General features: G+C 49.3%; 1 protein-coding gene across 1 annotated transcript in view; it reads left to right on the top strand.

The window, feature by feature from the left end:
• Positions 1–13,693, top strand: part of ADAM12 (ADAM metallopeptidase domain 12) — a 330,028-nt gene that overhangs the window by 165,395 nt on the left and 150,940 nt on the right. The window lies entirely within an intron of this gene.

The following is a 13,693-nucleotide window of genomic DNA, read 5'->3' as shown; positions in this document are numbered from 1 at the left end:
AAGGCACATCTTCTAGGGGACAGTGGTCTGCCAACAACCATGTAGGTCACCGTCCTTCCACTGCGAGTAGATTCTACAGATCACAATGCCTGTTGAAGGCCCCATTCATGACCCACATATGGCCTGGGGAACGCTCTATTGAGTGTAGCCAGTGGACATCTTGTTTTTATTAGCCAGTTATTTGAACAAAGATTGTTGCTTTGATCAAATAATTACTACCTACATTTGTTTGTAGAACAAACACTGACTCTTGTTTCCAGATCGTGCATGACCTCAGAGATGGAGGGGCACACTTATCTTAAACAAAAGCATCCTCATTGCCCCATTATTAGAGAATGTTGTTGACATGTGAGGAAACGTTCTGTTTATTTATTTTTTAGTATTTTACTTACAACCTTAAACATCTATTTGTTTTTCGCTGATTTAGTGGAAAACTAACTCACTGAAGTCTACCAGTGAAAACCTGGTTTCAGCTCCTTGAGACCTGGGTCAGGAAACACCCCGCAGCACATGGTGGTGGCTTCCACTAACGCCAGGCCACATGATGCCCAGCCACCCATGGCAGGTAGAAGCCTGGAAAGTAGGGGTGTGGGTGGTGGCAGGGGAGCCTCTGTAGCTGGTGGGGAGCAGGCTTGTGGCAGGACATAGCTGCATCCAGTGGGCACCATGGAGGAGTACCAGCATGTCTCCTGGAAGCCAGGAGGCCCTTAATGGCACCAACGGAGTCCCAAGAAGTTCCCAGGGAGACTGGCTGTCTGCCCACACACAGCAAGTAGCCATGACGTGGGTGTGACGCAGACATGGCCGTTTCAGCCAGGACACTATTCCTGCCTCCCTTGCTGGTGGTCAGGTGGGGATTTACCCGTGATGCCTCACATCGTCACAGGTCTGGGTCCTTGAAATCACCTTCTCTTATGCTTTACTGAGTTATCCAGATGGTTGCCCTACACCAAGCCTTCGTTCAGTTAGCGTGCGTACAGTGGAGTATTTGGGAGTTCAAACCCACACTTTTGAGGGATTTTTAAAAGTGAGGCTGAGGACGCACTCCATAACATCCCTCTTCCTGGAGCCCAGAGGTACAAAAGCTCCAGTTCCTCAGAAGGAAAGCTCTGCATTCTACAGACCTGCTTCCTTCCTCTTTGATACCAGATATGTGGTCATGCATTTCTGATATACTGGGAAAAGTCATTTCTTCCTGAAAAATGTTCTCCTCTTTTCTCACCACAGCTGGGAGTTGAGAATATGAATAAATCGCCAGGAATTTGGCAGTAATCGTATATTCATAAATACACATGAAATTTGGTGGGGTTTGAAGAAAAATAGAATTGAAAGAGCATATTGTCAGGGTTAAGCCCAGACGTACCTTGAGACAAAACTGAGTTTGTTTCTCATGGGTCATTCATTTGCTTTGCAGGGACAGATGCCAGGCCCTGGGCCCTAAGGTAGAGGTGTAGGCAGAAATTCCTGCACCCACAGGCTGGGGTGGGAGGTGGGAGACCCGTCTCCAGCACGGAAACAGGAGCAGCAGGATTAACATGCAGATAGAGGCTGCACTGGCCCGGGCCGCACATCTTGCCTCCGCAAACCAGATGGCAGATATTTCACTGCGAGAGCCAGCGCGACGCGGAACATCTGGCCCCTGCCTGATGGCTCCCGTTCAGGGCTGGGAACCGCTCTGGCACTGAGAGAGGGAACTCGCCGGGGCGCTCCCACCCCTTCTCCTGGCATATAAATTCTGTCATCTGACACTTCATCAGACCCCTCTCCAGGTAGTGTGACTTCTCCTCTGCCCTGGCAGGGCTGAAATTAAATCTGTGAAATGTGTCTGTGGATGCTAGAGATCACGGGCATCTGCCAGCAGTGACTCAGCCGGCTCCATCCCACGCTCGCAGATTCTGGGGTGGGAGCTGGCCAGGGAGGGCCGCAGAGCCACCTGAGGAGGTCTGGTCCTCATCACAGCTGCGGGTCTTGATTCAGAGCTGGCCGGATGTGTGAGGGGGGCCCTGGTTTGCATCTTCATGCTCTCATAGATCAGTGATGTGCATTCTGATCAAGTGACGTCATGGGAGAGGGATGAACCCCAGCCCTTCTCCACCCCTTCCTGCAGCCTTGGAAGGCACTGTGACCTCTTGCAGGCTGAGCCCACCAGATGCAGGCCCTCTTCCAGGTATGCAGGCCCGAGAGCTTTCCTGCTGCTCCTCGGCTTGTGCCTACCTGGCTTCCTCCCTACCTTGTGCCCTGAGGCCAGCAGGCGTCCTCTTCCCTCTCTAGTACCCAGCCCGCCTCTTCCCTTCTCCCTCTCAGGAGGCTGTCCACTCAGGGCTGTCTACTCACTCAGTTCAAGAGAGCCCTCCCTAAGGGAAGGCCGCCCTAACTTCCATCCCAAATACGATTCTTGGCTTCTCCTCGCTGCTCCACCTGTAAGCTTCTCTATCTCAGTAAGAAGCATTTCAGGTCACTTAGCCACCAAGGCCAACAGTTGGGATTATCCCTGGCTTTTTGTTATTGCTGTTCCTTTTACCACGAAAGACAGCCCAACCATGACACCTATCAGGCCGACCTTACAAGCATCAGGACCTACACCTGTCCCCCTGGCACCACATCCTCACTGATGGAAGTCACCATCCTCCCTGGCTGGACCACGTGTCCCTGTAAGACACCAATCAGCTCTCTCTGGCCTGCGCTCCCAACCCTCCAAGGTCTTCTCACCTTGCTCAGGGCAAACCCGTCTTGCCCTCGATAGCCTCCCAGCTCATTCCTTGGGTCTCCAATCAGACGTTTGAGTGTCTCTGATCCTACCACGTAGAAGGGTGACCCTCCCAGCCTGGCCTGTGCTCTCTGGTGGCCTTACAGTACCTTCTCCTCTAAGTTTTGACAGGCTCAGTTCACTGTGTTTGTCTGCCTCTGCGAACACAGTGAAACTGCACAGTGATAGACCCCTGAGCTGTGGTCCACAACTGTATTCCTGTGCCCGGGACCATGTCTAGGACAGCAGATAGTCAGCACGTATTTTTTAAATGAATGAGCAAATGTCCAAGTTCATTGATTAATTGGGGATACCAATGATGTATAAACACCCACACAGTGAGCAAGGCCTTCTCTGCCTGGACCTAATTTTTGTGAAATTAGCCATCACTCTTCTTCATCATCTTACAAGAAGTAACAAACAGAAACTTCATAGAAAATGTAGAAAGTAAAGGAAGAAAACTTCACTTGCTCACCATTTCACCAACCAGTTAACTGCAACAACCAGCCTGTTCCTGTTGGCTGGCATTCACCATGCAAATGCATCCCGAGCTCCCAAGCCCAGTGCGTTAGCGAGGCTTGAGCTGACAGGTTCTGTTTCACACGGTCCTGCCCACCCCCATTCGCTCTCAAGTTCTACATAGCGTCTAACCTAATGCTTCTCTACAGAAAGGGCTCTGCAGGCCAGAGAGCCAAAGTTGCTCAGTAAATGTGTCCTCATTGATCAAATGTAAGCCAATACATTATGATTTTAAGTGGAAATTCCAGAGTATTAAAAATCATGATTCATACAAAGATGTAGCCAGAGTATGTCAGAGGTTTATCCAGCTCATGGGCCAGGTCCCCAGCAGGAGGACGAGGCCAGCTCAGAGGGGAACAGGGAAGGACAAGCTGTGGGCTGACTGGGAGGTGAATCAGGGAAACAGTAAAACCATAACTTTGTCAGAAATCACGGGCAGCTTATCAGTCTTCTACAAGTTAACCTCTAACTTTACAGAATCTGGTCTGTAATCAATAGCAAATGGCAAGTCAGCCCATTCGGCATCTAGCACAAGGGTCTGCAAGCCTTTTCTGCAAAAGGGAAAGTATTACATGTCTTGGTCTTTGCAGGCTCCAGAGTCTCTGTCCCATGACTCATCTCTACCGTCGAAGCACAAAAGTGGCCTGAATGATTCATAAGTGGTTGTGTCCTAGAAAGCTTTATTTTCAAGAGTCAGGTCTCTAGTGGCAGCTCGCTGACCCTGCTGTCCTCACCCAGGTGGCTGCAATGCAGGCTGGATGGTGCTCTGGGGGCTTTTCAAGTGTTCATAGTCAACTTCTTGCCTTATCTCCAAGCTTTAGATAATTTATTCTTAACAGTTTCATGACAGCTATCTGTTAGGTATCAGTTCCCAAGAGTCTATCTCATAAATAGAAGGGAAAAAAAAGTTAAAAAACATTTTTCCAGGAGATCAACAATATTTAAGATTGAGACATCATTAATGCAGATTTTAAAACATTTATCAATTTATTTTAATTGATAAATGAAAATTGTATATATTTGCCATGTTCTTGTTGTTTTGAAACAGAATGGCACAGAATGGCCATGGCAAGCTAATTAGCTTCACACATTTAATTTTTTGTTTTGTTTGTTTGTTTGTTTGGAAGACACTTAAAATCTCTCTCAGCAGCTGCCAAGAACACGATGCATTGTGGTTAACTGTAGTCACCAAGTTGTACAACAGATCTCTTGACCTCGTCCCTCTTATCTAACTGAAATGTGATGTCCTTGGATCAACATGTCCCCAACCCTCCTCCCCGAACCGTTGGTGACCACCATTCTACTTTCTGTTCCTATGAATTTGACTTTTTCAGATTCCTCATGTAAGTGAGAACAGTATTTAAGGTGATACATAACCTGTGCAGATTTTTAGCACTATGAACATGCTGTCTTAGCATCAAATAACAGTTATCAATGCTATCTCGTTGCCACAGTCATTCAAAGACTGCTTACTAGCAGAATTGGGGGGCCATAGGAAGCTGATTGTCCTGTTCTAAGAACTTTCATACCATTCTGTTATATAAGTGTGCAAACAGACCTGCACAGTGTTTCATTAAAATCAAACACAGAAGCATTCAATGTAGAACCGGGGACAGGGCTGCATGTTTTTTTCTCTGAAATTTAATGTGAGAACTTTTGTTTCAACAAAACTGCATCATCATTAGGCTAAACTAATGTTGTTCAATTGAGTTTGTGGGGGGGTGGGTGAGGGTTGTAGCTGACTTTGTATTTAATTTGTAAATGTGATTGACGTAAGTGCTAGGAGATCTGTTTAGGCCTGTTTTACACTTGCACACATTTAAATGATATTAGAAATAATTCAAGTCCACACTGGGGGAGTCTGAGAATCAGAGAAGTTTTCTCCACATGTGAGAAACACTGCTTAAACTACCTGCTGGATCCGCCACTGGTTCCACAAAAACCCTATCCAGCCTCCCCTTCCTCCTTTGCCTTGGATGGTCTAGGAAGCCTCAAGCCTTCCTCTCTGTCTTCATACAGAGCGCTAACAGCTCCAGAGAGCTCCATCCCTCACACATGTGGGGCTCTTGTCAGGTGTGTAACAGGAGACATTTCGTCATTTAAAACTGGGACACTCCAAGGTTGGATTTAACATTGCCTCACGTCAGGCACGATGTTCACAGAGTTTCTCTTTTTGATTGTTTTCCGCTATCTTCTGATAAGGACCTGGAGTGTTTGTGAAATGGCAATCTCCCTAGTTCACAAGTGTGAATTTCCCAAGAAGAGGTACACTCATCTCAAGTACTCTGGGTGCACACGTCAGCATCGTCCCCACCCCATTCCCAAATCCATCCCTTGAGGTTGGTTCCCCATCTGGCCTTTCCCGTGTATTTTAAAGGTGGTGTTAATGCTGTTTTTGTTGCTTTGTCTTGGGGAAGATTCATGGGTTCCCTGGGATGCCTCACATTCAAGCCCCCAGTCTTCTTGTGTGCTTCAGTGCATCTAATTTGTGACCAGAATCAGATTCTCTCCTTTGTTGCCACCAGACTGCGGACTTTGCACATTAACCAGAGCCCTTGGTCACACGGGTCACCTGAGTTCATGGTCTCCTGGAATCATTTGCTTAGTCATGCTCATTGCATATGCTTGGTCTTTTATTTATTTATTTGTTTGTTTTAAATAACCCCAATCACAGTATTCCTTTGGCCAACTGTGCCTATCCTGCCTCTGGAGGAAGGCCGAGTGTCTCTCTCTCTCTAATTTGCATGGTAGAAGCCACAGCTGAAGACCAGTCGAGATGCGGCCACTGTGGAGAACCAGTTCCATGTGCAAATGAGATTTGGGCCCATTTTATAAAATGCCACTGCCTCCTTGCTTAAATTGGATCTTTTCAAAGATTCCATTAGCACTTCAGAACTTGTGTGATCAACCCGGGGTGGAGGGCAGTCTCCCAGAGAGAATCATATTATTGGAATACAAAATTGAGATTTTGTAAGTGGCATTGGTGGCTATAGACAGATTCCTAGGGCATGTTCCTCTGGGCATCCTGACAGTCTCTACCCGTGGTTGCAGGGTCATCCACTGTAGCAAGAGTAGTGGAAGGGTGATCTTCTAAACAAGAGTGTGTTCTTCCAACAGAACGTTAGCCTGCCACCTATGTCCCCTGGCTCCCAGGACAGGGATCATTTGTCATGAGGGAGTTCAGTGTGCGTCTGTGGATAATAACAATAGTTACCATCTTTTGGTGCCTTTTTTTTTTTAAACTATGGACCAGATGCAGTTTGAATACCTTATATATGTGTTAACTCATATAATTCTCATAATAACCACAAAAAAAGCTATCACCATTTTTTAAAATGGAAAAAGCAAGTCATCGAATTGTTCAGAACTTTAAAAGATGCAGAGCCAAGATTCAACCCTGAGCTCGCCAGTTCCCGAGTTCCAGCCTCTCAAACCCGAGGTCCCGCTGGTATTCACTGCATTCTGCATGGTGGGAACTTCTTCGACATCTCACCCGGGGACCCTTGCCTTTTGTCCTACTGCTGGGCCCTCTGCCCCACCACAGAAGGACAGAGTGTCACAATGTGGCTCGACCAGAATGCTCGAGTCCTTCCTGAGGCCTGTGCCTGTGTCCGTCTCCTATCTGTCCTCTGGGTCCCTGCCCTCATCCAGGCCAAGCCAGCACCATGTTCCATCTGGACTTGCAGAGTGGCCTCCTGAACCCCAGGCTTCCCTTGTGCCACCCATCAGATCCCACTCAACAGCTGGACAGTGGAAGATAAGCCAGGTGAAGGCTCTTCTCAAGGCCTTTACAGGCTCCTGCTGCTGCCAAGACCAGACTCTTCACCCTGAGGTTTGGGCCTGCTGACCTGGTATCACATCGTGGCCCCTCCCCCTGCCATCTGCCAGTCCCTTCTGCCCCAACCCAAGGAGGCTGGAGTGGCAGCAGAGCGTTTGCCCTGAGGACATGGCTCAGCCATGGGAGAAGCAAGAATGGGCCCTCAGTGCCCATCTGGCAGCCAGAGGCGCTAGAGCAGCCACTTGGAAGAGTGGGCTCACAGTCACCTTTGGGATGCTGTGACATCAGAGTCCACCTCGTGTAGAGTGGCAAAGACCTACAGGGGCCTAAGGACTGCGTGGGAGCCGTGCCTGAGCACAGAGTGAACCAACCCCTAGATGGCCAGGGCAGTCAGAGCACTGGGGATCCGTGCAGGGCCATCTTCTGGAAGCTTCTGCAGGAGGGTCAGCCTAACGTGGGAGAGCAGCTGGACGTCTGGAAGGCCATGCAGAGAGTGGAGCTCCAGTGGAGCACAAGTGTTGGGTTGAAAGCATGCACTCCACAGTGCGCCCTCCCAGGGCGGACTCAGGCAGCAGCGTTGGCTGCCCGTCCCACTTTGTCATCTGAAGGGAGAAAAATCAGAGCATCTACTCATGGTTACTGGAAGGAGGGGACCAGGCCGTGCACACGCAGCAGGTGCCTGGCACACGGTCAACTTGAAAATTAGCCACGACCCTTAGTCTCAGCAAGTGCAGGAGCCAGAGCGGCTGCCATTGCTGTGATGAGACCAGGAGAGGACGGAGAAGAAGACAGGCTGGCGCTGGAGGGACGCTGGCCTTGGAGGCCTGAACACTCTTATGACAACTTGTCCTTCCCACCCCATTGCCACCCCCACCCTGCAGCGCCTGCTGCCCCTCCTTCTGTTCCATGGCTGCCCCTGCTCCTTCCTGCGTTAGTGCCTTCCGTGCACTATCCCTGCCGTCTCTACACCCACTGCCTTCCCTTGCCTGGGACCCCTCTCCTTGTGATCCTTCTCTATGCCACTTGGGGTGCAGGGCCTCCCTTAATTCCTTGAGTAAATCCAGGGCTCCCTCCTCAGAGCACCTCAACTCTTATCACATTCTCCCGTCTCCCCCTCTCTAGGCTGAGCTCCTTGGCAGCAGGGATCTTTGTGCAGCAGAGCTCATACTGCCCCAGTGCCAAGATCAGGTTCATGACTGGGGTGTGGATCATAGATGGAGAGACAGCAGACGGATGATGGATGATGGGTGGATGGATGGATGGGTAACAGATGGATAGGTGACATGATGGATGGATAGGGAGGATAGATGCATAGACAGATGAGGGAAGAATAAATGATGAATGATAAAATTGTAACAGAAAAATTAAAATGCAGGTTGAAAAAAAAGAATTCCAAAGATAAGAGGAAAGAATCAAAAGGTATACAAAGACATGTCATAAGGTCAAACAAAAAAAAAAAATTCCATTACAGAAGAGACCTGTGATTGATAAAGTTCCCTGAATTTAGAATTTGGGAGCTCGGAGTATTCTTGACATCAAGTCACAAGTCCCCATGCTGGCCGGGTCGTTGCTTTTCCTTCAGCACCCAGCAGAGTGCCTGGCACATACTGGTTTAAAGGACCATGGATGACAGGCAGAGGGACCGTCTGCGAGGCCTGCTGTGGAGTGGGGAGAGAAGTGGGCCAGTGCACACCTTGTGTCTGGGTAACCGCAGGAGGCCACACTCAGTCCCCAAGGGCCTTTCAATTGTGATGTCACCAAGACATCACAATTGTACACACTCAGGGGTACATGCATAGCCCAACAGAGGTCCATGGGAACTTAGGGGCTTCGCTTTGGCTTATCGACCGCACATGAGTCACCTTGAGCCTTAGCATCCGCTCCCAACAGATCTTTTCCTTATGAGCCAGACTAATCAGAGGAAAGAAACTGGGTGGTGAGTGACAGGGGACTGTGTTGAGAGGAGGAAGAGGACAACGAAGAGCAAGAACCCATCAGAGTGCCACCGGCTCTTGTCATGGGTGGGGCCCTTCATAGGGCCTTCCAGATGAGGTCACCTTGGAACAAACACCTGCTCTCTGCAGGTCCCTCATGTGTCTCATTGGAGCAAACACCTGCTCTCTGCAGGTCCCTCATGTGTCTCATTGGCGCTAAGCACTCTCTGAGCTAAACCAGGTGGACTTTCTCCTCAGCTGCCTGTCCCACACTAGGTGCCCCTGTCATTAGCAGGAATGACAAGGCTGGGATGTTATCAGGACACAGGGCAGAGCCTGACTGCCATGTGCCATCTACCCTGGACCCCACAGAACATGAGGCGAGAGCTGTTCAAGGGGCTCTGAACTGAGCTCACCGATAATTGGGCCAGAGCTCCTCTGCACCAGGGGGTGCTGGAACACGCCCCCCTGGGTGCCCATCCCTCAGCCTGCCCCTTCCTGACTTTGAGGTTATTCAAAGTGGCCAAGGGCAGAAGCTTCGACACCACCCTCAGGGCAGAGCAGCAGCGCTGCCTCAGGCGTGGGGCCTCCCAGCCAGGGCCTCCCACCGCATCGACCCAGCTCTCTCCTCCCCTCCTCAGGTGGTGGTGGTGGCTGCACAGGTCCCCAGCTCTGGCACGCAGACCACAGAGTTATGCTAGGGTGCCCCAGCATCTGCGAGTCGGCACTTTGGTCTTAGCTTTCCCAAGGAGCTAGAAGGAAGGTTGAAATCATTTGCCAAAATGCCCCCAGCAGAAAGAAGGCACTTGATATTTCATTTGCAGCATGACATTTATTTTTTATTTCCTTTCCTTCACAGTTGGGGAGAATTTTAAAAAGGGAGAGAATGAGAGCCATAAAAATCTCCTGGAGACTAATTCCCCCAGGTGGACAATTTCTCAGAGGACGCCTGTCCTTTAAGGTGTCTGCATTTAGGAAGAAGCATAAAAAGTCGACCTATGCAGTCATTTCCACCACGTAAGATCGTTCTACAGCACCTGAGCAGTAGGCGGAGGGAAGGAATTCCTTACTACATTACCACATCAGTCACAGAATTCACTTTTAAATGGTGCAGAGGAGCCACCAGGCAGGCAAAGCTGCAGTACGCCGACTGTGCAGCAGGTCTCTAGAGTGAGGCAGGTTGATGTGCTTAGACCTCCCCGCTGTGGCCCGGGTAGTCCACTCACTCACTGTGCCTGGGCTTGCCATCTAGGAGAAAGAGGCCTCACCTGCTTCCCAGGGCTGTTTGAGGATAAGTGGAAAGAGTGACAGCTAGCGAGTCTGTGGCCAGGTCAGCTTAACGGTCATTGTCCACCCTCCCTGTGCGTCCCACCCTCTGATCTCCCGTCTCTGTTATTGGTCCACTCCTCCCTTGACCACTTGACTCCTGCCTGGCAAACCCTGGACCCGGCCATCCCTGGTGTCCATTGATCCCAGACAGTGCAGTTCCTACCACAGACTCCCACACAACTCATCTCCCCACTGTGGACACAGAACTGAGTGCAAAATAAATGCACTTGGGCTGGGGCTCAGTGGTTAGAGCGCTCGCCTAGCATGTGTGAGGCACTGGGTTCAATTCTCAGCACCACATATAAATAACTGAATAGAATAAAAGTCCATCAACAACTACAAATTTTTTTTAAAAGAAGAATAAATGCACTTTGTTCTAGTGAACCCAGGATGGGGGGCCGAACTCTTCCCCAAGGTTCAGGTGGCCCTCCCCGTGTGCAGACCACAGCACTGGTTCTGACAGCAGTGAACTCTCCTCCACTAGGGGAACGGCCCCACCAGACATGGCACTCCAAGTCTTCATCGGCAAGCTCCCAGTGGCTGCTCTGCAGGCACAGGCTCTTGTTTGTTCTTCCTTACTGTAAATGATACCCCCAAAGGTAGCGCTGTTAAGAGGATCTCACCGTCCCACTGGGATGGCCGCCGGGAGAGCCTGGCGGCCGACCATCGCACGCCGTCCAGTTGGAAGACAGAAAGCTGCAGAGACGGGCTCCCTTGTGCAGACTGGCGCCTGCTGGTGATCATTCCTGCCCGACCCCTGGGAATGCAGAGAGAAGCAGTGCCTTCTGTCAGCTCTTCAGCCCTGCGTGGGCCAGGGCAGTGGGCAGCACTCCAGGTAGACATCAGTGCCCCCTCAAGACACAGTGAGTCTAGGTGGCACATTTAAACAAAATGTCATCACACATAAGGATTACAAGGGACATTGATAGTCACCTAGTTTGCTCCTTTGGACTTCTAATATCTTTGAAAACATTCCCTCAATGTCTCATTCATAACCAAAGCCAAGAGCCTTGCCCACAGCAGGAACAGGGACAATACTGAGTTGTCAATGAGCAGCCAGCACAGCCTCCACCATTGCCCCTCCTCACCCTCCAGCGGTGCCCTCGGCTTCTCCCTTTGTCTCCACGCATGGCCACCTATGTGGCCTCCTGATTGCCACATTCTGTCTCCTAGAGGCCTTTTGCTGTGATCTCCCCTTGAAGAGCAACATGAGTATGTAACCGACGCAGCTGGCCCTCAGCATATTTTCTAGGAATTACTTCCCCCTCTTCTAAAACACAGATGTTAACAGAAATCTAGATATTCCAGCGACCCTCGACCCCTGCAAAGGGGGAGTGCTGCATTGGGAAAAGAACACCGTCCCCTGCTTCTGTCGGGCTACCAAATCACTTAACTCAGGCTCCAGGGCTTGGTGCACCATTGTTAAGTAATAAAAAGACCTTAGAGAAATGCCATGCAGCAGAGCTGAAGTGTTCCTTATCCAAAGTACTTGGGACCGGAAGTATTTCAGACTGCCAATTCTTTTCAGATTTTAGAATATTTGCACATATGTAATGCAATACCTTGGGGATGGGACCCAAGCTCAAGCAAACAAGAAATTCATTCATGACTCCTATACACCTTAAAACTGTAGCCTGACATTAATTTTATACAATATCTTTAGTGTCCTGCTCTTGACTGTGACCCGTCACGTAAAGTCAGGGGTGGGATCTTGCATCTGTTGATGCTAAAAAATTTTCAGATTTTGGAGCATTTCAGATTTTCAGATCAGGGACACGCAACCTGTAGCAACACCTTTCTTTCTTCAAGGATGTCAGAGTAAAAGAATAGTCCATGACTTAGAGGACAGATAAGCAACAACCCAAGGTCACTCCTTACCCCGGATGTGAGCTAGGGCTCTGTTGGGTGTTGTAAAACCCCACCTTTGTGAAAGGCAAGTGTGGCCAGAGCTAAGGCCCAAGGAGATAGAGCATGAGAGTCCAGAAGAGCAGAGTCAGCTGCAGTGCTGCTGTGGTCTGAATCCTGCAGGAGGCTCCCCTTGCAATGCCTAGCTCCCCCCAGGTAGGACCTTGTCGGTCACCGAGGTTTAGCTTTTGTGTCTTCACGTGGCCAGGAGGGGCAGGCTTGGCTGTTGTCCTTTTATCCCATTGGATCTGAGCAGTGCGAAGGTAGGTGGCAGGTTGGCCCCTGAACTCTGGTCTTCCCACCTGGACTCTCTGTACTTTCTGCTGCTCTGGGCGCGGTTTGTTTTTCCTTGTCCACAGACAAGACCCAGCAACAAGAGGCAGTGCTGGTCAGGGGAGGCCTCAGAAGGCCATTGAGTTTCGAAGGGACCCCAGTGCAAAGCTTTCCACAAGACCATGGGCTGCAAGGTTGAGCTCTAGAGCCGAATGCCTCGGTTCCAGACTGGAAAGTACCATTTTCAATTTGTGAAATGTGATACAGAATCTGCCATTTCATCATAATCGCTGGAATACTTAGGTCTAAATAAATCATATTTGCAACAGTAATTTAATAACAAATGCTTAAGCATGAAATCTGAGCAGGATTAATAAGCAGTGTGCCATATTAAAAATTTGAGGTCACTTCAGTGTAGCACTTAAGGGCCATAGGCTCTCTGTAGAGAATCCCTCATTGCTTAGAGAAAATAATAAAGTCTGTGGCAGGTTCAAGTGTTAGTCTTGTTTAAGAGTTGCTGATGTCACCAAACCACACTTAATGCCACTGAAATGGAGTTTTGCAGTCTCATTGTTTTCTGGTAGTTCTATTTAGATGTGCTCTGGATTAAACCTGAAAGACCTGAGGACCAGGGAGCCAGGCAGCTGGGATGGTGCTTGCAAGGAGCTGAGATGTGTCCTTGCAGTAGGACACAGCCCTGGTTCTGGTACAGACGTGGGGATGAGGTCCAGACTCCTTGGCTTATGAGTCATGGCGTTAATACAGATTTCATGCTCTTTTTCAAGAAAACCAAGCAAATATAAGGATAGTAATAAAATAAGGAAAGAATATTAAATATTTCATTGTGTTATATAATCATTTATTAAGTGTGGATTTAGGAAACATCTGGGATGCCAAGTTTTTGAGTGTTAGACACAGAACTCAGTAATAGATTCTTCTATAGTTACATGGAAACTGCCCCAACATCTCTCTGTTTGGATTTCAAAACATCTTCTCATTTATTCATTTTTCCAGCAGTCCATCCATTCATGAGACTTTTGCTGGTGCCTGTTGTATGGCTCTGGGAGAACAGCTGCCGTGGGATGCCTGCCATGGGGGTGGCGGTGAACCCCCCATTTTCTATCTTTGTCACACTCTCAACACTTGGGATAGTGCGTGGGAAAAAGAGACGTCCAAGAAATGTCCGAGTGCAGTAAGAGAAATAGATTT

This window comes from Spermophilus citellus (assembly GCF_964194105.1).
Source record: "Spermophilus citellus genome assembly, chromosome: 15".
NCBI classification, from domain to species: Eukaryota; Metazoa; Chordata; class Mammalia; order Rodentia; family Sciuridae; genus Spermophilus; species Spermophilus citellus.
The sequence above is the reverse complement of the archived record's forward strand: the minus strand, read 5'-3'. Positions and strand labels throughout refer to the sequence as shown.